Source organism: Gopherus evgoodei, chromosome 7, assembly GCF_007399415.2.
Source record: "Gopherus evgoodei ecotype Sinaloan lineage chromosome 7, rGopEvg1_v1.p, whole genome shotgun sequence".
Classification (NCBI taxonomy): domain Eukaryota; kingdom Metazoa; phylum Chordata; order Testudines; family Testudinidae; genus Gopherus; species Gopherus evgoodei.
In genome coordinates, this window is record NC_044328.1 from 102,505,943 (window position 1) to 102,533,160 (window position 27,218).

The 27,218-nt window shown below is 42.7% G+C and overlaps 1 long non-coding RNA gene across 2 annotated transcripts; it reads left to right on the forward strand.

Annotated features, from left to right (window-relative positions):
* Positions 1–348: 348 nt before the first annotated feature.
* On the forward strand, positions 349–24,667 carry LOC115654808. Of its 2 annotated transcripts, XR_004001269.1 has the most exons (4): positions 349–432; positions 7,430–7,587; positions 16,492–16,601; positions 23,552–24,667. It is a non-coding gene; the product is annotated as an uncharacterized LOC115654808 (long non-coding RNA). The 2 variants fall into 2 exon arrangements; XR_004001270.1 differs by lacking the exon at positions 7,430–7,587.
* Positions 24,668–27,218: the final 2,551 nt, after the last annotated feature.

Below are 27,218 nucleotides of genomic sequence, written 5' to 3' on the forward strand. Positions count from 1 at the left end.
GTACTGTAAAGCTGTACCATTGCTCTAGCTTTCACTCGAGGTACATTTAATGTTGCTATAGATTCCTCCCCACATTTATAACTGAAGTACAATGGTTGCTAATTAATGTGGTTTTTTGAAATTAAAAACACCTTAAGTTATTGATTATGATTTTTATTGGGGGTGCTTGTTTATGGTGGTTATTATAGTATTACTTTTGGTGTCTTTATGTAATTCTTCTTTCACTCAGCTTATTTATTTCTCTATATAGTGCCACTTATATGCATGGCACTGGGCAGATAAGTAAGAAGATGAGGTTCTGGTTTCCAGGAGTTTACCGTCCGAACAGATAAGGGGAACAGAGTGGTAGCCATGTGAGTCCATCAGCAAAAACAACTACAGAACATGGAGTAGAGTAGGGCTGGGCAGAAATACCAGAAAACAAGGGGAAAAGTAAGCAGCTGGTGCAGGAACATAATTAAATGTATTTTATTACAGGTTTGTCTTAATTTTTTTATTAGCTTACTATCATTTTTAGGGTTTTGCAGAAGCAGGAACAGGCATAAGGGGGAAAAGGAGTGGGTGCTGGAGTTAAGATTAATTATAGAAAGTGAAGCTGAAGTAATGCTCTCTCAAAAGCACATGGGAAAGCTTTGTATTCCTTTAAGACACAGATCCAGCAAACACATAAGCACATGTATAACTTTAATCACGAGTCATTCCATTGAATTCAATAGAACTCCTCACATTTAAAGTAATGCAAGTGCTTAAATAATTTGCTGCAGTGGGGCCTATATGAGCATTCTATGTAGACTATATAAAACGTATAATTGAGAAGAGGCTTGCAACCGACTAGAATTCAGAAAAAAATAATTTTATAAGCAATAGAAATTTGCAGAAGTTACAAGATCTTACTTGCCAGGTATAATTTTGTTAAATACTTTGTACAGTGTTAGTTCATTATTAGTATTTCACCACAGCAGTGGCATATTTAGACTTATTCAGTTGTGAATATGGCCCAGGATTTTCCAGGGCCACTCACCACATTTGCACACCCAACCTTCCAACCAGAGTTTCAGACTCAATGCCCATCGGTTATTTCATCTAACTTTAGCACCAGCTAGCAATGACAGAGAATGAATTCCTTAGCATTCCTCCCTTGTGGCCAGCTTTATCTCCTGGCTCCTTGGTTCTTTTAGGATGGAGCACCAGAAATCAGAGAGCCTCGCAACCAGCTGCATGGAGGAAGCAGGAGCAGCAGCAGCTGATGGGGACAGTGTCATGGGTACACAGGAGCGGGTCCTAGTCACACTGAGCAGAGTGCTGGATGGGGCATGTATCATTTTCTACAGGGATGGCCCTAAGAATGAAGTAGCAAGTACATTTCTGTGTGAAAGTAAACATCTTGCCATAATTTTCCCCATCAGGAGTAATGTAGTAATTGTCCCTGTAAATCCTCCATATGCCCACTGGAGTTCTGAAGATCCCTTCCTTTTCCATTGTTTCACATCTCCCAACTCAGTGGCTCCATCTAACAGTTCCCCATCCCTCAACTGGGAATAATGGCATTTCACAGGGTTAACGTGAGGATAAATGCACTAAAAACTGTGGGGTACTACAGGAACGGGGGGAGAAAGGGGGTTGTATAAATATCTAAGGTAGATAGATTTTGCAGCTGTCTTGGTTGGCTTGTATAGCTCCAGGGCCAGCTCCAGGCACCAGGGGAGCAAGCACGTGTCAGGGGTGGCATTCCATCCATTTTGGGGATGTTAAAGTCTAGGCAGTTTTTTGGGGGGTTTTCCTGCTTTGGCAGTTCAGGTGATGCCAGTCTGAGCGGTGGTTTGTTTTTTGTTTTTGTTTTTTTTCGCTTCAGCAGTTCAGGCGGCAGCAGTCCGAGACACTTTTTTTTTTTTTGCTTGGGGTGGCAAAAATGGTGGAGCTGGCCCTGTATAGCTCTCTACACAATAATACTTGAGCAGCCTCCAACCTATCCCCATCCCACTTAAAAAAGATGCAGCTCTTTTGATGAGGAAATGTAATCAGCTATTGTTGCTAGTTACCCTTTAATAAAAGAATAGTGGTTACCAAAGACAAGTAAAACAGGACACAATGAATGTTGTAATTACTTCACCACCACGGGTAGCATTAATTTATAAGCCATGACGTAGGGCTAAGCACCCTGGGTCAAATTCTGCTCTAAGGCCTGGTCTCGACCTAGAACTTAGGTCGACCTTGCTACATTGCTCAGGCTGTGAAAAATTTCACACCCTGTGCAACTCAGATAGGTCAACCTAACCCTCACTGTAGATGCTACTAGGTCAGTAGAAGAATGCTTCCATCAATCTACCTACCGCCTCTCAAGTGGGTGGATTTACTATAGTGATGTAAAAACCCCTTCCGTCATGATAGTAGGTGTCTACACTACAGGGCTACAGCAGCACAGCTGCAACACCCATTGTAAATCCTGAGTAACTCCACTGAAGTTAGTGAATTTACTCCAGATTGACACCAGTGTAACTGAGAGCACTATTTGGCCCTCTGCATGTCAGCTTAAGAGCTTGCCCAACTTGTTCACAGCTTGTTCACAGCTTGTCCTTCTTTTATTGCAGCAGGCACAGCTCAGAATTTCACCAATGGCAAAAATAATTGGTATTGAATTGGTGGACAAGTGCCAAACACAAAAAACAATTACCTGTCTGAGCTCACATGAGGATTAGAGCATAGTATATAACACGGGCTGTGCCTATAGCTCCAGGACTTTTTCAGGCTGCTTTAATCTTCCACCTACCTATGTTCATCCAGATCCATCTTGGTACATATAAAAACATTCCCCTTTAATAAAGTGTTTTAGTGTCTGTGAGTTTAACCTCGTAGTCATGAAGCCACCCGACTAATATTTTATTTTGAGGAACTTGTGCCAACCCAAACCTCCACATGGTTCATCTAGAGAGGCTGCATTTGACATGTGAATACTGAGGTAATGCCCTAATTCTCGTCCCTGTAACAAACTTGCCGTGAGCTGAAAAACAAAAGTTTGATGTAAACAGCCCACTGCAGTTAACGAATATTCCTTCTCTTTTCAGTTTCAAAATGCCTTGAGTCCTGTGTTAATAGCAAACCTGTATGTATTGGCCCTGATTCCAAAAACCTCACACACCCCTAACAGCTAACACCCAGCTTTTAGAACAAGGAGTACTTGTGGCACCTTAGAGACTAACAAATTCATTTGGGCATAAGCTTTCGTGGGCTAAAACCCACTTCATCAGATGCATGCAGTGCAAAATACAGTAGGAAGATATATATATGTGTGTGTATATACACTGAGAACATGAAAAAATGGGGGTTGCCATACCAACTCTAACAAGACTAACCAATTAATACACTAATCAATTTATACACCCTCAATTATTTCTTCTCTAAATTCACATAAATTCCACGTGCCCTATGCTCATTTAAACCCCCAATGCACTACATGCAACCAAACTGGCTGGGCCTGCTTCTGCTCTCACACCAGTGTTATAACTTGGTGTAACTAACTCCTTTGACTTCAATGGATGCCTTCCAGATTTACAACAGGGTGAGATCAGAATTTGGCTCACTGAACATGAAAGTCCTGGAGTAGCACTGCCACACTTGACTTGCAGCTGTTTTCATACTCCGCTACCATTGTTGTTCTGCCAGTTTTCACTCCCTCCCAAACTATACAAGCTGGCATGGTCAGAAGCAGCTCCTGCTGTCTATAACTGGTAAGTAGCTCTGCTTCCCAGCTGCTCAACAAGGAGAATCAAGGAGGAAAATGGCCAGGGTGGTGAGACTGCGCACAATGCACTCAGGAGCAATTTTCTTCCCTGTACTCAGGACAAAGACAACTGGGGGCTTAATGGCGCTTTATCCTCCTCTCCACCCAAAAAAGTTAAGGATTGTATTAACGAATAAAAGAAATGCTGAGTTTGGAAGAGAAACTTGCTTATCTCACTTGATTAAAAGTGGCCAAATTTAGTCATGGTACAAAACTATTCATTAAAACTATGTTCAACAGCTATTATTCTATTATTTCTTTAACTGTAGTGCCCTTCTACACCCCCAGTTCCCCATAAAGAAAGTTGTCTGTGCCCCTGGTACTTTCCAACTTTCATGGGAGATCTGGGACCTGGACTGGACTTTAAGGAAATAAGCCATATTGGTGACCCTAATCCAGGGTTCCTCAAACTTCATTGCATCGTGACCCCCTTCTGACAACAAAAATTACTACACGACCCTGGGAAGGGGGACGGAAGCCTGAGCCCCACCACCCCAGGCTGGGGAGCCCGAGCCCAAGCCCAAGCTCAAGCCCAAACCCAAGCCCTGCCATCCTGGGGGGCACCGAAGTGTGATAGCTTGAGCCCTGGGTGGTGGGGCTCAGATTTCAGCTTCAGCCCCGAGCCTCAGCAACTCTAACGCCAGCCGTGGTGATCCCATTAAAATGGGGTCGCAACCCACTCTGGGGGGCCAACCCACAGTTTGAGAACCACTGCCCTAGTCTTACACTTCAAAGCAAGTTCATTAAACCAGGGTAATTATTTCATTATGACTTTGGCAAATTTAGGCTTAGCGGTAACAGCACCCCATATAGTTTCAGCACTGGGAGAATTTGCAGCTGTAAATGGGTTGGATGAAGAACAAAAGTAAAGTGGGTAGAAAAGACCAAGAAGTGATGTGAAAGTTAAAGTTAGATTCCCTTAAGCTCAATGAAACCCTTTTACACCCACCCTACTCAGCATCTAATGGCATGTTCATGCTATAAGTCAAGGTATGATTGTATTTGTAGTATGGGTAGGCATACTCATGCTAGCCTTAATCTAGCTAGGACGGGGGACAATAATAGTGATGACGTGGCAACATTATCCACCTGAGTACAAACCCACCAGGGACCTTAGGTAGGTATTTGCATGACTGCCCATGCCAGCATATTTTCACTAATATTATTACCCATCCTATCTAGATTAAAGCTAGCATGAGTAGGCCTACCCATGCTACAATCACACCTTCACTTGCAGTGTAGATATACCCTAGGGAGGCTGGAAAATAGTATAACTTAGATGCAGTGGAGCCAGAAAAAGGCAAAATGAGGTATACATTTGAGTAGCCTTCACACCACTTTAATTTATACTATTTTATAGCTCTTTGGTGTTTAATTTAGGTAGCAGTTAGCAAAAGCTACGTTACCAGCTCCAGGAAAGGAAATAAATGTGAAACCAAAAGGCTTACCGTTTCTGTCATAAATTGGGAACATCATTTCAATGAGAAAGGGAGAGACAGGGCCTGATTCTCCACTCTGTTGCACTGGTTTTGTGTTCCATCAGTGAAGTCAGTGGAGTAAACTGGCCAAAACTTTATGAATTTTGAAATCTTGAAACCCAAAATAATATGGGGAATTTTTAGAAATATTTTGTTGATTTCCCCCCTTTTCTTGACCAGTTATATTGCCAACCCTAAGCATTCAAAAACCATGAGTCAGCTGCAAAACAAAATCAGGAGGCTGACTTAAAAATCATGAGATTTTAGAGAAATAATAAATTTGGGATTCTTTTTTATTTGTCTTAGTTTCTGAGCTTTTAGGGTGCACTCAGATCATCTTTTCAGGTTTTCTTTTCAACCACAAGGACTAGGGACTTAGTTTCTCTTTTTAAATGGAGCCTGAGATTTTTACATAATCACTTGCCTATCTTGAGCTGGGGTTTTAAGAAAACACTGAATATTGCAAGATGCATGGTAAAATCATGAGAGATGGCAATGCTGCTTAACAAAGGTGGGCTAATTGTTTTATCAGAGATCAGAGTTGAGTCATTACCTATTTGTGTTCTGGATGGCTCATAAAACTACTGGAGTCTCATTATTAGATCCCATTCTGCAATGTTTTGCTAAATAGTCTTGTTCAAAATGTGAAGGAAAACGTTCAGCAGCAATTGTCAACATGCTATTTCAGAGGCATCTGTGGGCATTTTTGGAAAAGAGCAGATTGCCAAAGATAGAGCTCACGTGATGCTTTGAGATGATGTAGTTAGCATAATAAAGCTTGTAATGACTGCAGTGTGTACTTGCTGGCACATGTCCACAACCTGCACATCTGCTTCAAGAAGTTTCTGTGGGGAACTTGATCATAGTTAGCCAGAAGGTGACTGGTCATTTCAATCACCTCTCTTCTGCTATCTCCAATCATACAAACTCCCAACTAATACCCAGCTGATTCAAGGTTCAAGGCCAAGTGTAACTCCATTTATAGTACAACATTCTTAAGACATCGGCTGGAAAAACAAGACATTCTCACTCTGTATTGTTCAGAAGATTTCAATTTTAACCCACTTGTTATGTCCCAGTGGAATCTCCTAGACACTGTAATGTGAGGCCTCAAACTATTCAAGAAGCTAACAACAAAAGTCAACTCCAACCAAGCCTGAATTACCACGGTGGTTCCTGCTATGTGAACACGGACAGTCCAAAAAGTGAAGTATCAGATGAAGACATCAGAGCCATGAAAGCTAAGATGTTCATATCTCATTTGACACCAGTTCAACTGCATCAAAATAGGGCAAGGACATACGATTGCCTGTTTAAGATGTATCTGTGTAGAATTCAGATATTATAAATGATGGCACAAAAACCATGCATCTTGAAACTGGGTCCCCAAAACAGACAGACAGACACACACACACACACACTCCTCCCTGCAAGAAGTAACACTCCTGGAAATCTGTTTTCTGGCAGACAGCCAGACCTCTACTCACAGACCCTTTGGGCAGATTATTCCTGGAAGGGAATTAATAATCTGTGAACAGGTGGGTGCATTGGGCTCATTGCAAGATCAGGGCTATGGCTACAGGTTACAGGCTACAGTAAGCAGAGCATGCTACCTGACCCCCCAAATGCCCTCTGTGTCACTGTCACCTGTCATGGTGGGCCCGGGGAATGGGCTCATTATGAAGATTTAAAGGAATATAGGTAAGGCCAATTTCCACCCCAGGTTCCTGCTGCTAGTAGAGATTTTTCTAGTAGTTGTCTGTGTGCAAGGCCTGTCAGAATTTGGTCCATTGTCTTTGGGTTTGTAAGTGTCATGCATGTCACACCTCAACTGCTAGAAGAGGGCCTCATCTTCCCTGATTGAACTACCCTCGTTAACTCTAGACTGATTCTTGCCTGCATATTTATACCTGCCTCTGGAAATTTCCACTGCATGCGTCTGACGAAGTGGGTATTCACCTACGAAAGCTTATGCTCCAATACATCTGTTAGTCTATGAGGTGCGGCAGGACTCTGTCACTTTTTACAGATCCAGACTAACACGGCTACCTCTCTGCTACTTGACATGCATGTCTATGTTACATATCCTTGATCCTAGCTTTCTACTTTACTGTTTTTTAATAGAAAAATAAAACAGAAGGACTGAAAATACATTCCAAACATTTTGCTACAGATTCAGAGATCAAACTGGGCACTACATGCATGACTGATCTGTGTTGATGACTGGTCCTTAAACAAAAAAACAGGAAAGTAATAATCTCGTGTGCCTTGAAGTGCAATGACAGAGTACTCTGGATATGCATCATTTACTACTATACATAGGAAAGTTTGGTGAGTTTACATCTTTACTGGCTGAAATCTGCCAGGAGCAGCATTTGCATCTTATTCATTTATGTAGGAAATACAGATTTTTGTCAAAAAATTAAATTCTTAAAGTGTCCATGAGCAGGTGAAGAATGTGATTAACTCCTAAGACTAGTGAGGAAGTTTTGGCTGATCTTTGGGGCATACATGGAACAGGGGGTTACCCACTGAGTGGATATCCAGCCTAATAATTGCTTGGCTTATTGCCAGAAATAGAGAAGTAGGAATGAATGAAGGGCCCAATAACAGTATGTCTGGCATGTCATCTGCTAGGCATATCAAGCAGCAGATGCTCGGCATGGTTACTCAGTAAAAAACATGCTCCCTGTTCTGCCAGCATGGAATGCGTGTGGGGGGAGTATGCATTTTTATTAAATATTTCCTCATTTTAATTTGTTGTCTTTGTATTACAAAAAAGTCTCTCACATAAAGCCAGCTAATGCAGCTAGTGACTACTTTTAGTCATTTATTCTTCTTCAGCCTTGTCTACATGAGAGAGTTGCACTGGGTTTAATTAAAGTTGTGTCTTTGAAACCGATTTAGTTAAATAGGGGCCAAAGCTGTGTGAACACTCTTAGTTTGGTTTAAAATCAGGCTTATTTCAGTTTAGCTTAAAATTATACCCAAAGCCTAAATGTAACCTTACTGAACCCATGAGCCAGTTAGAAGTCATATAATGGGTAGGGCCTGTAATTTAGATTTTATTGGATTCCTTTTCCTTTCCATTCCCCTCACACAAACTCATCTTTTTAGGTGGGGCAGAGCAGTTCTTTTTCCCCACTGTTTTATCTATTGTGAAGTAACCAATATCTGGTGTTAGGTGCTATAAAAACAGGTACATAAAAAGATTTCCGGTTTTGAGGTATGGCTTTGCCGTCTATATTTATCTATGGCTAATCAAGAGTTTGTAAGTAAGTACACACACACATCTGAAATTTGCATAATTATTTAAGCTAATATAAATATAATCAATCTATGTATCTCCCCCCCTCCAGTCCATCTTTTTCACAGGAATTTAGCCTTTAAGGCACAATGACCATTGCAAGTTTTTGCCTTGCCTTCCCCCCCACCCCAACACTGTCAGATGGTAAAAAGTGTCTGTCAAGGTTCCTTCCCCACTCTGAACTTTAGGATACAAATGTGGGGATCTGCATGGACACTTCTAAGCTTAATTACTAGCTTAGATCTGGTAACTCTGCCACCATCCAGAAATTTCAGTGTCTGGATCACTTCTTGTCCCCCACAAAACCTTCCCCTCCCTGGGCAGCCTTGAGAGGCTTCACCAATTCCCTGGTGAACACAGATCCAAACCCCTTGGATCTTAAAACAAGGAGAAATTAACCATCCCCCCTCCTTTCCCCCACCAATCCCTGGTGAGTCCTGATCCAATCCCCTTGGATCTTAAAACAAGGAAAAATCAGCGACCAAGTGATTTGCCTCAGCCTCCCACCCCGCCATAAAGGTCTCCCCCTCTGTAAAATCAGGATGGAAAATACTTTACAGGATTATCAGATTCATATAGCCCAGAGGAAACCCCTCTAGCCTTAGGTTCAAAGTTACAGCAAGCAGAGGTAAGATCCTCTCAGCAAAAAAAGGAACATTTTCAAGTTGAGAGAACAAAAATAAAACTAATCCGCCTTGCCTGGCTGTTACTTACAATTTTGAAACATGAGAGACTGATTCAGAAAGATTTAGAGAGCCTGGATTGACATCTGGTCCCTTTTAGTCCCAAGAGCGAACAACCCCCAAAACAAAGAGCACAAACAAAGACTTCCCTCCACCAAGATTTGAAAGTATCTTGTCCCCCCATTGGTCCTCGGGTGAGCTGTCAGTCAGGTTTACTGAGCTTCTTAACCCTTTACAGGTAAAAGAGGCATTAACCCTTAAACTATCTGTTTATGACAGTGTCTCATCTGCAAAACATCAATTTGACGGACGCAGGTAGCAAACTATACAGAACTACATGGAATGTAGCATATAGGTAGATAGAGCTTGATTTTTCTCTTACACTGGTGTAATTAAGATCAAAGGCCAGATTTCTGGCCCCGTTAAAGATACTTTGCACCAGTTAAAGGGACACTGGAGGATTCCCACAACATGAAAGGGTCCTCCAGTGACATAGGGCCACTGCAGACCTCCTACATTATCTTTCTTCAAGCAACTGCTATGGGGCTCGGCTGGGAGATGTTTCTACACCCTAATGATCACTGGCTGCCAGAACATCCCTTTGGGAATGTGGGTAACTGTAAAATAAAATAGGGCTAAGGTTTTAGGCACTTTGCACTGGGGACCGGATCAGTCCCCAGCCAGACACAGGATCAGGATAGCATAAAAGGTAGCTTCAAGCCACCTTTGTCGCACACCTCCAACTTGAGCTGACCATAGGTAGGACACAGCCCAGAATCTGGCCTCATTCCAAGTGAATTAATGTCACTCAGTGGATGAGAACACAACCTTCAGCCAGGTAGGCACTAAAAAGTAATATCAGCATTGCTATGTGTGTCAGGGGTTGGAAAACACCACACCTCTGACCAATGTGGCTATTCTGACATAACCCCCAGTGTAGACACAAGTATGAGAAGGGTAGCCGTGTTAGACTGGATCTGTAAAAGCAGCAAAGAATCCTGTGGCACCTTATAGACTAACAGACGTTTTGGAGCATGAGCTTTCGTGGGTGAATACCCACTTCGTCAGATGCATGTAGTGGAAATTTCCAGGGGCAGGTATATATATGCAGGCAAGCTAGAGATAATGAGGTAGTTCAATCAGGGAGGATGAGGCCCTGTTCTAGCAGTTGAGGTGTGAAAACCAAGGGAGAAGAAACTGGTTCTGTAACTGGCAAGCCATTCACAGTCTTTGTTTAATCCTGAGCTGATGGTGTCAAATTTGCAGATGAACTGAAGCTCAACAGTTTCTCTTTGAAGTCTGGTCCTGAAGTTGATATCTGAGATATCAGATATTAGGAATGGCAATATACAAAAACCTGTAGGAGAACACTTCAACCTCCCTGGCCACACTATAGCAGACCTTAAGGTGGCCATCCTGCAGCAAAAAAACTTCAGGACCAAACTTCAAAGAGAAACTGCTGAGCTTCATCTGCAAATTTGACACCATCAGCTCAGGATTAAACAAAGACTGTGAATGGCTTGCCAATTACAAAACCATTTTCTCCTCCCTTGGTTTTCACACCTCAACTGCTAGAACAGGGCCTCATCCTCCCTGACTGAACTACCTCATTATCTCTAGCTTGCCTGCATATATATATACCTGCCCCTGGAAATTTCCACTACATGCATCTGACGAAGTGGGTATTCACCCACGAAAGCTCATGCTTTAGTCTGTTAGTCTATAAGGTGCCACAGGATTCAGTGTAGATACAGTTAGGCTGAAGAAGAAACTCTTCTGACACAGCTAACTTCGTTTGTGGACGTGAAGTTCCTATGGGTATGTCTACACTATGAGATTATACCAATTTTACAGAAACCATTTTTTTAAAACAGATTGTATAAAGTCGAGAGCACACGGCCACACTAAGCACATTAATTCGGCAGTGTGCATCCATGTACCGAGGCTGGTGTCGATTTCCGGAGCATTGCACTGTGGGTAGCTATCCCATAGCTATCCCATAGTTCCCGCAGTCTCCCCCACCCTTGGAATTCTGGGTTGAGATCCCAGTGCCTGATGGGGCAAAAAACATTGTCGTGGGTGGTTCTGAGTACAGCCTCACCCCTCTCTCCATGAAAACAGCAGACAACCGTTTCGCGCCTTTTTTCCTGGGTGAACTGTGCAAACGCCATAGCACAGCAAGCATGGACTCTGCTCAGCTCAAGACAGCAATCATGGACGTTGTAAACACCTCGCGCATTATCGTGCAGTCTATGCTGAACCAGGACCTGCAAAACCAGGCGAGGAGGAGGCGGCTACGGCAGCGCAGCGACGAGAGTGATGAGGACATGGACACAGAATTCTGGAGATCATGCTGGTAATGGGGCAGGTTCTAGCCATTGAACGCTGATTTTGGGCCCGGGAAACAAGCACAGTTTGGTAGGACCGCATAGTTTTGCAGGTTTGGGACAATTCCCAGTGGCTGCGAAACGTTCGCATGCGTAAGGGCACTTTCATGGAACTTTGTGACTTGCTTTCCCCTGCACTGAAACGCCATAATACCAAAATGAGAGCAGCCCTCACAGTTGAGAAGCGAGTGGTGATAGCCCTCTGGAAGCTTGCAACGCCACACAGCTACCAGTCAGTCGGGAATCAATTTGGAGTGGGAAAATCTACTGTGGGGGCTGCTGTGATGCAAGTAGCCAAAGTAATCATAAAGCTGCTGCTACGAAAGGTTGTTACTCTGGGAAATGTGCAGGTCATAGTGGATGGCTTTGCTGCAATGGGATTCCCTAACTGTGGGGGGGGGGGATAAATGGAACCCATATCCCTATCTTGGCACCGGAGCACCAGGGCACCCAGTACAGAAGCCACAAGGGATACTTTTCTATGGTGCTGCAAGCACTGGTGGATCACAAGGAACGTTTCACCAACATCCACGTGGGATGGCCAGGAAGGGTTCATGACGCTCACGTCTTCAGGAACACTACTCTGTTTAAACGGCTGCAGCAAGGGAATTACTTTCCAGACCAGAAATTAACAGTTGGGGATGTTGAAATGCCTGTAGTTATCCTGGGGGACCCAGCCTACCCCTTAATGCCATGGCTCATGAAGTCATACACAGGCAGCCTGGACAGTAGTCAGGAGTTGTTCAACTACAGGCTGAACAAGTGCAGAATGGTGGTAGAATGTGCATTTGGCCATTTAAAGGCATGCTGGTGCACATTACTGACTCGATCAGACCTCAGACAAACCAATGTCCCCATTGTTATTGCTGCTTGCTGTGTGCTCCACAACCTCTGTGAGAGTAAGGGGGAGACCTTTATGGCGGGGTGGGAGGCTGAGGCAAATCACTTGGCCACTGATTACACACAGCCAGATACCAGGGCGATTAGAAGAGCACACCAGAAAGCAGTGTGCATCAGAGTAGCTTTGAAAACCAGTTTCATCATGGGCCAGGATACAGTGTGACTGTTGAGTTTTTTCCCCTTGATGAATTCCCCCCACTGCTTGATTGACTTATTCCCTGTAAACAACTCACCCTCCCCCTTCGATTACAGCTTGCTTAAGGAAACAAAGTCACTCTCGTTTTAAAATCATGTATTCTTTATTAATTCATTATAAAAAGAGGGAGAGAACTGACAAGATATCCCGGGTGTGGTTTGGAAGGAGGATAGGAGGGAAGGAAAAGGCCACCAAAATAATTTCAAAGTAATGACAGTCTTTTGGTTGGGCTGTCCACGAGGGTGGAGTGGGCGGGTGTACGGAGCCTCCCCCAACGCGTTCTTAGTCGTCTGGTGGGTGAGAAGGCTAAGGAACATGGTGAGGGGGAAGGTTGGTTATACAGGGACTGCAGCAGCACTCTGTGATCCTGCTGCTGTTCCTGAAGCTCCACCAGATGTCGGAGGATGTCAGTTTGATCATGCAGCAGTCCCAGAGTTGCATCCCACCACCGCTGATCTTCCTGCCTACACCTCTGATCTTCCTGCCACCACCTCTCATCTCCAGCGTCCCTCCTGTCCTCACGTTCACTGGCATCTTTCCTGTAATTTGATACCACGTCCTTCCACTCATTCAGATGAGTTCTTTCATTGTGGGTCACTTCCATGATTTCCGAGAACATTTTGTCTCACATCTTTTTTTTCCGCCATCTTATCTGAGATAGCCTTTGGGATGGAGTAGGGAGGCTTGAAAAAATTGCAGTTGCATGAGGGAGGCAAAAAGGAGGAGAAGTATTTTAAAAGATATATTGTACAGAACAATGCTTATACTCTTTCACGGTGAACAACACTATTCACCTTACATAGCATATGTGATTTGACTACAACGTCGCATTTTGCATCTTAATATTGAGTGCCTGCAGCTCTGGTGTTAGAAATCTCACAAATGCAGGTCTGGGTAGCAGAATTCAGCTTGCATGCAGCCATGGCAAGCCATTGTCTTCTGTAGCCTTCATATATCCAGTGCCCTCCTTTACCAAATAGCAAGCAAAGCCCGTTCAGTGCTGCTTCTTTCCTGTTAACATGCAGCAGCAGAAACCACAGGCCCCCCCATCCAATTCTCTGGGATGATCGCTTTACCCCTCCTCCCACCGCGTGGCTGGTATCATGGAAGATCACTGGTAAACACCCCTCTCCCCCCCACGAACCTTTTAAGCAACAGGCAAACAGCCCAGTAGGAATGGCCATCTCTGTCCCCTTAATTAAATTCCGGAATTTCAACCAGGTTACCATGAACGATATCACTCTCGTGAGGATAACACAGCGAGACAAAGAATGGATGTTGCTTGAATGCCAGCAAACACTGGGACCATACGCAGCTAGGCTTTGTCATGCAATGATACCAGATTACTTGCTACATGCATGGCGTGGTCAAGTGTCCTACCCTGCCCAGAAACCTTCTGCAAAGGCTTTTGGAGTACCTCCAGGAGAGTTTCATGGAGATGTCCCTGGAGGATTTCTGCTCCATCTCCAGACATGTTAACAGACTTTTCCAGTAACTGTACTGGCCACGAACGCATCCCAAGTCCTCAGGGCAAATTAATCATTAAAAAACACTTGCTTTTAAACCATGTTTTATATTTACAAAGGTACACTCACCAGAGGTCCCTTCCATGGCTTCATTGTCTGGGATAGTGGCTTGGGAGGGCTGGGAGGGTAACTCCGTCAGGGTGAGAAAAAGCTCCTGGCTGTTGGGGAGAACGGAGTGCTGTATGCTCTCTGCAAGCTTGTCCTCCTCTTCCTCCTCCTCATCTTCCCCGTCCGCAGAATCCTCAGCCATGGCTGAAATTACCACCTCTACCTTGAAATCCATGGACAGGGGTGGAGTAGTGGTGGCAGACTCCCTGAGAATTGCATGCAGCTCAGCGTAGAAGCGGCACGTTTTCAGCCCTGCCCCGGACCTTCCGTTTGCTTCTTTGGTTTTCTGGTAGGCTTGTCTGAGCTCTTTCATATGGCACTGTACTGAGTCCCTGCTGTGGCCTCTCTGCATCATGGCCTTGGAAATTTTTTCAAATGTTTTTTCGTTTTGTCATTAGAAATGAGTTCTGTTAGCACGGATTCCTCTCCTCATACAGCGATCAGATCCAGTACCTCCTGTGCAGTCCATGCTGGAGCTCTTTTTCGATTCTCAGGAGACTGCATTTTTATCTGTGCTGATGAGCTCTGCGTGGTCACCTGTGCTGGTGAGCTCTCCATGCTGACCAAACAGGAAATGAAATTCAAAACTTCGCGAGGCTTTTCCTTTCTACCTGGCAGTGCATCCGAGTTCAGATGGCTTTCCAGAGCGGTCACAATGGTGCACTGTGGGATGCTGCCCGGAGGCCAATACCATCGAATTGGGGCCACACTAAACCTAATCCGACATGGCAATACTGATTTCAGCACTACTCCCCTCATTGGGGAGGAGTACAGAAATCGGTTTTAAGAGCCCTTTATATCGATATAAAGGGCTTCATTGTGTGGACGGGTGCAGGGTTAAATCAGTTTAACTCTGCTAAATTTGGTATAAACGCGTAGTGTAGACCAGGCCTTAGTACCAACAAAAAGTTGGTTCAGGCTGCATCTACACTATAGGACTGCTGGCAGCCTGGCATAATTATACTAACATAGCGAGTATGTCTCTGGCTCATGCATTCCAAAGTCCATTAAGTTGTTAGGCAGTTTGATGAGGTGTGAAATGGCTGCTTTCCCTTCTCTATGGTTTTTGTTGTATCCTAACAATGTTTCCCATTGCCAGCTTTCTTGATCAGATTAAGGAAGAATTAGTGGAATTAATTAAAAGGCTATTCTACTAACCACCACACAGCAGGTCTGATTTCATTTTTATTTCCCTCAAACTATGTCAAAGAAAAATATAAGGAACTTTAATTACAACAGCCTCAGGTTTAAAAAAAGGAAAACGGAAACTATAGTGCAGCAGCATAAGCTGCTAATGGAGCAACCTGATTATTTCAGATCATTATGGGAAGCGAAAAGGAAGTGAACAGTGGTGTTTCAGACCTCACATCCTTTTTCTGGAGTGATCTGTAATAAATAAAGAGACTAACATGTTTTTTTTTCTATATGTTATTCTTCAGTAAAGATGTACTGGGCTGGCTGGAATTGAAATGCACATGGACAAAGCTACCTATACTTGTACCGCTCAAATATCAAACTAGCTGCTAGCAGAAATATAAAAGCAAACAGAGGACATTAAAGTTGATGAGGGTCTTTCCATTTACTTTAGTGGGCTTTGGACCAGGCTCAGAGTCTTCTATGGCACACATTACATCCAACCACATTTTTCAGGAATGTATGGATTTTTATGTCATATACCATACCTCTATGTAATAAATAATAATAATTTGTCCTTGTACAGCACCTTTGATCTTAGGATTTCAAAGTGCCTTGCCAAAGTAGAGATTTATCAACTCAGTTTTTACAGGTGGGGAAACTGAGGCACAGAAATAACCTCTCAACAATCATGTCTGTAAATCAGTGTCAGAATCTGCAGTAGAATGTATGGCCAAGATTTTCAAACATGGTTCCCTAAAATTAGGCTTCTGAATCCATGTCTAGACTCCTAAATAAGAGGCCAAGTTTTTAAAAGTGTGTGAATTCAACAGCTCAGATTAAAGTCAGTGGGAGCTGCTGGGTGCTTAGTACTTATGAAAATCTGGACACTTATGGAGGAGCCCATATATTGATTTAGGATCCTAACTTCAGGCTCCCTTTAAAAAAAATAAATCTGGGCTCATGGTTTATGAAGCCTTTTTCTCTGCTCCAGCTTCCAGGTACTGCTTGCTGCCTCCACATATCTGATCAAAAACAACTGACACGAAAAAAACCCAAAGCTGTTTAACCAAAAAAGGATGGTGGTAGTGGGAGAGAAATCAGGTTTGTAAAAAGAGCTACATTAAAAAAGGATTCACCATTTAAATGTTTGTGTTACAAAGGCCATAGTTATGGGTAATGGGATCTCCCATTGCTGTGTTTAGAAAGTGGGACAGTAAGTTAATTTTATTAATTATACTTTTTTTTGTTTTATTATGTGGAGATATACCCATCTCATAGAGCTGGAAGGGACCCTGAAAGGTCATTTAGTCCAGTCCCCTGCCTTCACAGCAGGGTCAAGTACTGTCCCTGACAGATTTTTGCCCCAGATCCCTGAAAGATCCCCTCAAGGATTAAACTTCCAATGGTGGGTTTAGCAGGCCAACGCTCAAACCACTGAGCTATTCCTCCTCCCTAGTAAACCTGCCCATTTAAACAGCTAACACTTGTCTAATATCAGGGGGTACCTGTGTTAGTCTGTATCCACAAAAACAAGAAGAAGTCCGGTGGCACCTTAAAGACTACTAACAGATTTATTTCAGCATAGGCTTTTGTGGGTAAAAAAACCTCAATTCTTCAGATGCATGGAGAATTGACACCTCTTCATCTATTTTTGGGAGTGGACTACATCCACCCTGATCAATTTGCCCCTGTCAACACTGGTTCTCCACTTGTGAGGTAACTCCCTTCTCTTCATGTGTCATTATATAATGCCTGCATCTTATAACTTACACTTGTCTAATGGGGCATTTTGGCAGATATCACAGTTTTATATGTCTGAATTATTATCCAACCTGGTGTCTATATATTTGGCTCAGATTGTACCATGGGACTGATTCTGATCTCACTTAGGATATGCCTTCAATGAAAAATCAAAGTGTGTTTTTTGGATTAGCTAACTTGGGTTAAAATAGCAGTGAAGACATTGGCAATTTGGATTTTAGCTCAGGTTAGTAGCTTGAATTAAAGTTTAGGGAGGGACCCTGGGATTGAACTCAAGGTACTAACCACAGTTAAAAGTCAAGTTGCTGTGTGATCACTGCAGTTTCAAGCCAAGTTAGCCACCCCACTTTAAGAATACACTTTGTCTTCATTGTAAAAACACACACTTACACTGGTTGTACGCTAGTTGAACACTATTGCCTTCACTTGTGTAAATCAGAAGTAACTCCAGTGTACATGCAATGAGAATCATGTTTCTGTATTTTTTCCCTTTAGAAAAATGGTGAGAAGTAATCTATATTCATAATGATGGAGAAAATAAAGAGAAACCATATCAAAAGCATAACCTGAAAAAGACAAACATAAGAATGAAATCCTGGTCCCAGCAAAGTCAATGAGAGTTTTACCATTGACATCACTGGGGTCAGGATGTCACCCCCCAGACTTTGAAATCTGACATGTGTACACTTTTGACGTCAATGGAAAGATTCCTACAGACATCAGCGAGCTTTGGATGAAGGCCATAATGTACTGCACCTCAAAGTCATTGGTGGAAACACAATTTAAAAGCTCCAAATTTCAAAACACTAGCTATCTACCAGAGGGCTCCTCTTTTATCCCCTAAAGTGCAACAGAAATACATTGAGAATTACAAGTCAAAATTTAATTAAAAATCACAAGGTTCTACAGCATTCATACAGTATATTCCTTACCTCAAATCTTAAATTTATGTACATGCAAACTTTAGTTCAAATCAGATTTATTCTACTGTGGTTTTGCTACTTCATTCAAAAAGTTTAAATGCAAAATATCTGGGAGATGATAATGATAATTGTCAGGGATTCACCTGACACTGAGAAAATGAAAGATGAATAAATTCTAAGAAAATGAAATCCTGCCCCTTAGGATTTGGCCACTGGGCATATTGGACCAAAATCCTCCCTGGGGTAACTGCAGTGACTTCAATGGAGTTGCACCAGAGAGCAATTTGGTTAGAAGTCATTGAGGTTTCATTGAACAGTCTATGTGGTGTAAGAAATCTACAGCTAAAGGTCACAGCTTCTCAGACCGATCGCTGAAATATTTCAAGAGAGCAGGTCCCCATTTTTATCTGCCAATTGCACATTCCTCCTGGTAGCTGATTTAGGCTCTTCATGTGCTGCCCGGCTGTCAATGGGACATAAACGATGCACCTGCCAAGAGTCCATCTGTTATATTTGGAGGGTTTCATTTCTAGTGAAAGGTGTATTTCTAGGACTGCTGTCTTCAAAAGAATGGGAAGGTGGGAGAAGGGAAGGAAGGAAGGAATGGTAAGAAAAAAGGAAAGCAGAGGGAAGGAAAAGTTAGAGCAGGAGATTCTAGCCCAGGCTTGTTTCAGCCCATGGGTTGCCAGAATGTTTCAAAGGGTCACATGGCAGCTCCTGCGGCTCATGCCCACAGGGCTGGGTGGGCTCTCCCTGCTCCAGGCATTAGGACCTCTGGGGTCACAGTGCTGCCCTGGTTTGGCTCAGCTGTCCCTTCATCCCTCAGTCATGATGATGACCCATGTGCTGGTCACAACGCCACTCACACAAATTTGGCCTGGCCAGCCCTGTCAGAAGGAGTGAGGCTGACCTTGATTGACAATGAGATCTTGGAAGTCGCACCACCTGGAGTGGGGAGGCAAGCCCAGTCAGCCTCACAGGACCAAAGCTACAGGAGTTGCTACTGTGGGGCAAGTGCGGGGCAGTCTCCCTGCCCAGGGACTCCCACCCATTCTGGGGGCAGGCCCCAATATCCCCCATATTTACTGTGTCAGGACAGACCATCAACATTTACAAATGGGTCCAGAGAAAAGAAAGTTTGAGAAACTTTGGTCTAGTCCTTCACTTATATCCAAATCTGTTGCCTTCTTTTTTCTTTACTCCCATCTTTTAAATCATATTCTCTTCCAGTTCTCCCTTCCCATTCCTTTCTTTTCTGTCCTCATCTTCCCTCTTCTCCTTTTCTTGTGGCTCCCCTCACTTTATAATTTCAGAATTAATGACTTCCACTGACTTCAGTGGTAGCAGGATCAGTTCTCTGTAATGCAAGTGGCTATGTCAGTAGCTGAAGGCATGTCTACCCTGCATCTGGGAGTGAGCCACCCAGACTGGGTCCACAGACTCGTACTAGCGCTCTAAAAATAGCTGTGTAGATGGTGCTTTGATGTTGTGGCTTTGGCTGGAGCTTGGTGTCTCAAGTCCACTGCCCTACCCCTTCCCAGGCACCTGAGCCAGAATGTCTACACAGCTCTTTTTAGTTCACTAGCATGAACCCTGCTAACACAATTCCGGACCAGGCTGCGGGGTGTGGTCCCAGATACAGGTTAGAAATATTCTAATAGGCTATTCTCTCTGGCACATGATCACTGAGGTGTTTTTTGTCTTTGTCCTTTTTAATGTTGGGTTTCTCCTTCCCATCTTAAGTGAACTTTAATATTTACTTTAATTATAGTTCAAGTTATGATGCAGTTTATTCTGTACAGTAGAACCTCAGAGTTTTGAACACCAGAGTTACGACTGATTGGTCAACCATGCACCTCATTTGGAACTAGAAGTATCCAATCAGGCAGCAGCGCACACACCCACCTACAAAAAAGCAAATACAGTACAGTAGTGTGTTAAACAAACTACTAAAAAAAAAAAGGAAAGCAGAATTTTTCTTTTGCGTAGTAAAGTTTCAAAGCTGTATTAAGTTAGTGTTCACTTGTAAACTTTTGAAAGAATAGCCATAACGTTTTGTTCAGAGTTATGAATATTTCGGAGTTATGAGCAATCGCCATTTCTGAGGTGTTTGTATTGTTGAGGTTCTGCTGTTGTTTATCCAGAAATTAGTTGTCAGATACAAAAACTCAGTAGAGCTATTACTTGAGGCAAAAAATACAAAAGATTATTGTGGTCATTCTCACGATAGCTGTGTTTTTTCTTACTCTGTCCTATGTCCTGAATTCATGGCAGTTAGTGAGCCTTAATAAAAGTTCCCAGCCAAACGCAGACCTTTCTTTTCCCTGTCAGCCTGCCTCTGTCACTGACTTGGCAAGTCCCTTAACGTATACAGGCCTCAGCCTCCCCAGCTGCATGGTGAGGGATAATAAACTCACCCATCATTTAAAGACCTGTAGATGAACAATGCTAATTATTTTTAATTGTATCATAGGACAGTGAAGATGACTCAGATACCACAAGGAATGACTTGTGCAGAAATGGCTGTGCTGCATCAGGTGCTTCGCATGTGTGCACTATCATTTGGTTTGCCCAGGATTGTTGGTTACAGCTTGGGTGGTGTGTGTTTTAGTAGCTGTGTCACTTCCTGTTGGGGAGAGCACATGTAGATCATATTTGTATTCTTTATAAGTGAAGATCCTCGTGGTGCTGACAAGTGCTATAAAAAAGTGCTATATTGGTTTTAAGTGTAGATCAGTTTTAAGTGTAGATCAGGCCTTATTACAAAAGAAGAATATTCTCTCACCCTTTTGCACTGGTTTAACTATGTCAATCAAGAATCTGATTTAAGTTTTATATCCATGCAACTTTCTCAGGTGGACAATCCCTGTGAGTGACTGTTTCAGTATTATTGTAATCAACTTCAGTTCAGATTCACAATTAGTCTTTCTGAACCTGCATGTTCCTCTCAAGCCTCCCTTCTGTTCATGGCGAAACACTGGCAAGTCATAATCTGGGCCTGGAAACAGCATAAAAGCAGCAGTGCATCTTCACTAGATCTTTGCTGAGTCAAGTCATGGGCCTTTTTTCCTGCACTACAGAGGATATGCCATAGGGGGTGCTTAGTTGGTCTACAATTGTTTGCTGCATTGTCCGCAGTATAATAAAAGCTTGTCTAGCCAATTAGTCAACTTTGGCCTTAAAAAGCGGAATAGAATGTTTTAAAATCTTATTTAATAGCTGTATAAAATGATAGGGTCTTGGAAATATGTTCAGTGTCAACTGAAAAGAGAATGGAGCACCATTAAAGCTGTATTCCCAGCACTGGGTGGAAAAGGGTTTTCAATACAACCAGCACTGCTTAGGCATGCAATTTACCAAGCAATTAGACTAAAATGTGAATGCCTTATAAGAAAAAATTGCCAGTCTATGCAAAGAGAGAACGCAGTAGGTAAAGCTTCAGTAGAGTGTAAGGAATAGAAATATTACAAAGTGTACTCATTGTTCAACCTGAGTACAACATATGTCACTAGTGGTGTTGAAATAGAATAGCCACAGGGTCTAAGAGGCATATGAAAGTGGAGTGAGACTTTTCCTGTCTTTCAGTGGCAGGACATCTAATGGGCTGTCAAAATGATAGGCACATACAGCATTTTATCTGAAGAGGCATGTATTTGTTTTTGCAGGGAATGGGCTGGAAGGCAGCAATGGGCAGTCATGCTACTCCCATCATCTTCTATAACTATCATGGATACCTTCACACCCCCAAGTCCAGCACCTGCTACACACCACCTCACCCTGCCCGGACGTCATGAGCCAAACACACATTATTATATGGCTACTGTCATTCCATATATGACACATGCAAAAAGCAATGTTAAAAGGTTCTTTTCCTGGAATGTCTAATGTACTTACAGCAGCTAATGATTGCAAATTATATGGAAATTATAGCCTATTACTACAATAGAGACCCACAGACAAAAAGCAATACCATAAGTGACAGCCTGCATGTGACGTGTGATGCCAAGAAAATAATCATCAACATACTCCCTAATTATTTTCAAATTACACCTAGGACCCAAATATTGTATACATGCCTCAGCTCAGCCAGGTAATTACATTTGACAAAGGCACATGGGTTGTGTGTTAGTTTATTGCATCTAATTTTGTTGTTGTCTTTCCTCAAAGCTGTTCGGAGTGTTAATTTTTTTAGAGCAAAGCATGTAGCATTTATTAATGCCTCACTAAAAGCCATATGCTTTGTTGTTCCAAGTTTCATTTCTTCCCAGTCTGCATAAGATCTTTTCAATACTGTGTCTTCTCTTGCAGAAGGCTACAGTTCAGCAATAAACACAACAAATCAGTGCTCTTGCTGTCACACTGTAAACATCTTGGGGTCTTTTTGTTCTGTGTTTGTACAGCATCTAGCACACTAGGGTTCTGGTGCATGACTGGGGTTCCTAGGTGCTGTATTACAAATAATAAATTAATGGAGATATCCTATCTCCTAGAATGGTCATAGAGTCCAGCCCCCTACCTTCACTAGCAGGACCAAGTACTGGTTTTGCCCTAAATCCTTAAGTAGCTTCCTCAAGGATTGAACTCACAACCCTGGATTTAGCAGGCCAATGCTCAAACCACTGAGCTATCCCTCCCCCCAAATAATAACAATGGCTCGAGTGTATCACTGAGGAGCAAGGGAAGTGCAGCTTCTATCACTATTCCACAACAACAGTCAAAAAAACAAACTTAGGCCATAGGGAAAGGATGATTTGTTCTAAATAATCTGGCATGAATCTGTTTTCCCTCACTAAGGTGCCCATTACAGTGGTACCTAAGCACCAACATCAGCATGTTAATCACTACAAAGACTCCATATGCAGATATTTTTCAATGATTTGGAGTGACTGACTAATTTGGTCACCTCAGAGGAACCTGGTTTTCAGACGGTAGCTGTTTGGTTGGGCACCCAAAATCACTAGTCACTTTGAAATCTTGGCTTTGGTCTGTTTTCTCTTCTTACTGATTTATTGCTTATGCCCAAATAAATGTGTTAGTCTCTAATGCGCCACAAGGGCTCCTTGGTGTTTTTGCTGATACAGACTAACACACTACCACCCTGAAACCTGCCCAATCTACAGTCATGTTCTTTCCCTCTGCTCCATGCAAATGACCTCTCCCTCTCTTTAGTCAATGCAAAGACGCATTAAAACTCCCATGCACAGGTAAAATTGAGCATAACAACAGTAAATATTCATGTTTCATCTTGCGAGGCAGAGCCTAAAGACAGTTCTTTCTGTTCACACCCCAACTCATATGTTCATGACTCACCGCAAGGGTTCATACAGATTGTTGTGGGCCTGTCAGCTTTGTTTCTATCTCTTACAGGTGGTTATGAAAGTGCTACTGCTGTAGACTTGCAAGCAGTTGCTTGCTGGTGTTTGAAGTGAACAAGCTGTGACCCTGGTGCCTGCTGTTTGAAGATGTAGCCTTGGGTAACCTGGGTGTTAATCAGAACATTGCAGTCTATTTATCATTCTCACACTTACGCCACATTAGCATAATAGTCCTGGTCATTAGTTATTTGTCCCATAGGGACAAAATCAGTCTGTCTGTTGCTATAAGGACAGATGTGCTTTCACGGCATCCTTTATTCATCCATCTGATCAAGTAGCTCCTTTATAAGAGCTGCAAGAATGCAATGGATTTTAAGATTTGATGTAATTATACTGCAAGAGAAAACAACATTTAAAAAAGAAATAATCCAGTTTCTAACCATTTGGGTGGGCAAATCACTATTTAAAATATGTTCTAGCCTCAGTAGGAAAGACAGAGGATAGCTGGGACTACACAGAATGAAATTTAGGCTAGAAGCATCAACCTAAAACTGCTCGGCCATATCCAGGGAGGCTAGCCAAACCATAGGCCCGTTCCTGCAACCACTTATGCAGATGAATAACTTAAAGGGACTTCACATGAGTAAAATTACTTCCCCAAGTATCTGCAGCATCAAGCTTCCTATTGCAATCCAGATTAGCTGGAACTGTGTTTGCACAGGTTCCTTAATGTTTCTCCTGACCCAGTGAAGATGCTTCCCACTCTGACTCTTCTCAGAAAAACACACACTCATTTTCTAGCTATCTTGACATTTAATTTAAAGGCACACCATCAACTTAAAAATTACTGTCTGTCTAAAAATGTAACCTCTATTATTACAAGGGACTCCTAAAAATTAAAGTAAGTGAAAGATTAGAGACTGTTTTCTTTCGGTGTATTTGCTTTGTGCAGTTGACAGCACTTGATGTATATTTTGCTTCTCTGTATAGTTCATTTTGTCTGTTACACTAGTCTTTCTCCATTAAAAAGTGTGGATAAGGAATCTATTTTTGTGAATAGCCATTAAATATATTTTGCAATGCTGCCAGCTTTGGAAAAGATGAGTCAGAATTTTGTGGAGCTGCTTTCGGGTGTCTAACTGAAGGAATGCTGGTGGTTGAAAGAAAAAAAGGCTTTGAAAATAAATGATTTAATAAGAAGAATGCTTTGCATTTGTGTTAACATCTTTTAGCTAAGGTTTCAAAGCCACAAAACACCCATTTGAGGCTAAGTTTTATTATACCTATTTTGCCTCTGTAGAGGAAGTTTTCAGGAATGGCTACTGATTTTAGGTGCCTCAGTTTTTTGGGTACCTGATTTTTCAGAAGTGCTGAAGCCAATGGGAACTTTAGCTCCTGAACAACCCCGGCATGTAGTGAATAGAAATATAAGCACCCATAAATTGAGGCATACAAAAGTAAGGGCCATTTTTTAAAATCTAGCTGCTAATAACTTACCTGAGACTGCACTGCATCAATAGCAGAGCTGGGAAAAGAACCCAAAAGCTTTAATTCCCAGTTCCCTGTTTTAATCATTAGACAACATTCTTCACAACAGTGAATTAATACTCAAATAATATTTAAACAATTAAAAAAACTAGGATAGAACTTGGTTTCATAGAATATCAGGGTTGGAAGGGACGTCAGGAGGTCATCTAGTCCAACCCCCTGCTCAAAGCAGGGCCAATCCCCAACTAAATCATCCCAGCCAGGGCTCTGTCAAGCCTGACCTTAAACACCTCTAAGGAAGAAGATTCCACCACCTCCCTAGGTAACCCATTCCAGTGCTTCACCATCCTCCTAGTGAAAAAGCTTTTCCTAATATCCAACCTAAACCTTCCTCACTGCAACTTGAGACCATTACTCCTTGTTCTGTCATCTGGTACCACTGAGACCAGTCTAGATCCATCCTCTTTGGAACTCCCTTTCAGGTAGTTGAAAGCAGCTATGAAATCCCCCCTCATCCTTCTCTTTTGCAGACTAACAATCCCAGTTCCCTCAGCCTCTCCTCATAAGTCATGTGCTCCAGCCCCCTAATCATTTTTGTTGCCCTCCGCTGGACTCTTTCCAATTTTTCCACATCCTTCTTGTAGTGTGGGGCCCCAAACTGGACACAGTACTCCAAATGAGGCCTCACCAATGTCGAATAGAGGGGAATGATCACGCCTCTCGATCTGCTGGCAATGCCCCTACTTATACAGCCCAAAATGCTGTTAGCCTTCTTGGCAACAAGGTCACACACACTGTTGACTCATATCCAGCTTTTCATCCACTGTAACTCCTAGGTCCTTTTCTGCAGAACTGCTGCCTAGCCGCTTGATCCCTAGTCTGTAGTAGTGCATGGGATTTTCCCTCCCTAAGTGCAGAACCCTGTACTTTCATAGCAGCTCTCAAATAATGTATCCCAAAATACTTGACATTAGTAGGTACTCACTGCCTGTAAGCTCTTTGGGGCAGAGGCTATACCTCCCTTCCTTTCTGTACAGGACAAGGCACTTCTAGGAGGGAAAGATTTTGTATCTAGCACAATGGCCTATATAAATAACTGTACAGTAACTCTAAGGAAAGTGGTCACTATCTTCTCACCATTAGCTCACTCAAAAACATTAGCTCCTGTTCAATTGTGAGGAATGTTGATAAAGACACTGCAGTTACCAGTTGTTATTATTTATATTGTGGTAGTCCTCCTGACCCCAGACAAAAATCAGAGCCCTTTGCTTTAACCACTGTAAACACATATTGCTGAAAACTACCATAGGACCTTTAATTTCTACCAGAGCTAGATAGATGGGACCATGATTTAAATCGCTCATCTGAAAAACTGCAGCTGTAATGTCACATTCACAATAGGGGAAAGGAGGGGGGATCCATGCCACTGCTAGTGTACATCTCTCTCCATTATTGTATTATATTGTCTGCAGGTAACTCTTTAGGTGATGAGCCCAAGTCCTCATAGGAAAAGGTATGTAGGGCCAAATTCTCAGCTGCCGTAAATCAACATAGCTCCACTGAAGAGTGACAAGGGGAAGATTTGCAAAGGTACAAAGGAGGATTTGAAAATCTCCCTCTAAAGGCACAACTCAAAAAACAGCCATTAATGGGGTAGAGAGTTTTCATTATTTGAAGTGTGTTTATTTTGTGATTCTCCCCTGAAGGAAAATAGCACCCAACTGTGAAATAGAAAGAAGTTAATGGATTGCAGAAGCAGCAAAATATGCTTCCTTCTGGACAGTAAGTACAAAGGCAAGAAGAAAGGTATTATTAGCACAGTCATTTCTTATGCAGGTTAACTGCTTGGATTCAGTGAACAAGCTGATCAGTTTTGCAGGGTCTCACAGAGCTTTTTGTTTAAACACAGATGCCCCAAGACTGAGAGATGGTCAACATTCACTCTCCATAGAGCAGCATAGGGCACACGAGCCAGGGCATAAGGACATCAGAATGACTGAGGAAGGGAGACAATGGTCCCTGGGTTGAGGGGTTCAAGGGCAGTGCGTGTGTGAAGGCTCAGGGAGGAGCTGCACCTGTGATCATCCTCTGAGTAAAGTGACTCAGAATGTTTCCTTCCAAACAGACTATTGCCCATTCACCCAAAAGCACACAGCAAGTAGGGGGAAAGGGTTAAACCCACAACAGGCCTGGGACTTGCATACTGCTCATCACCTCTCCCAATGCTTAGG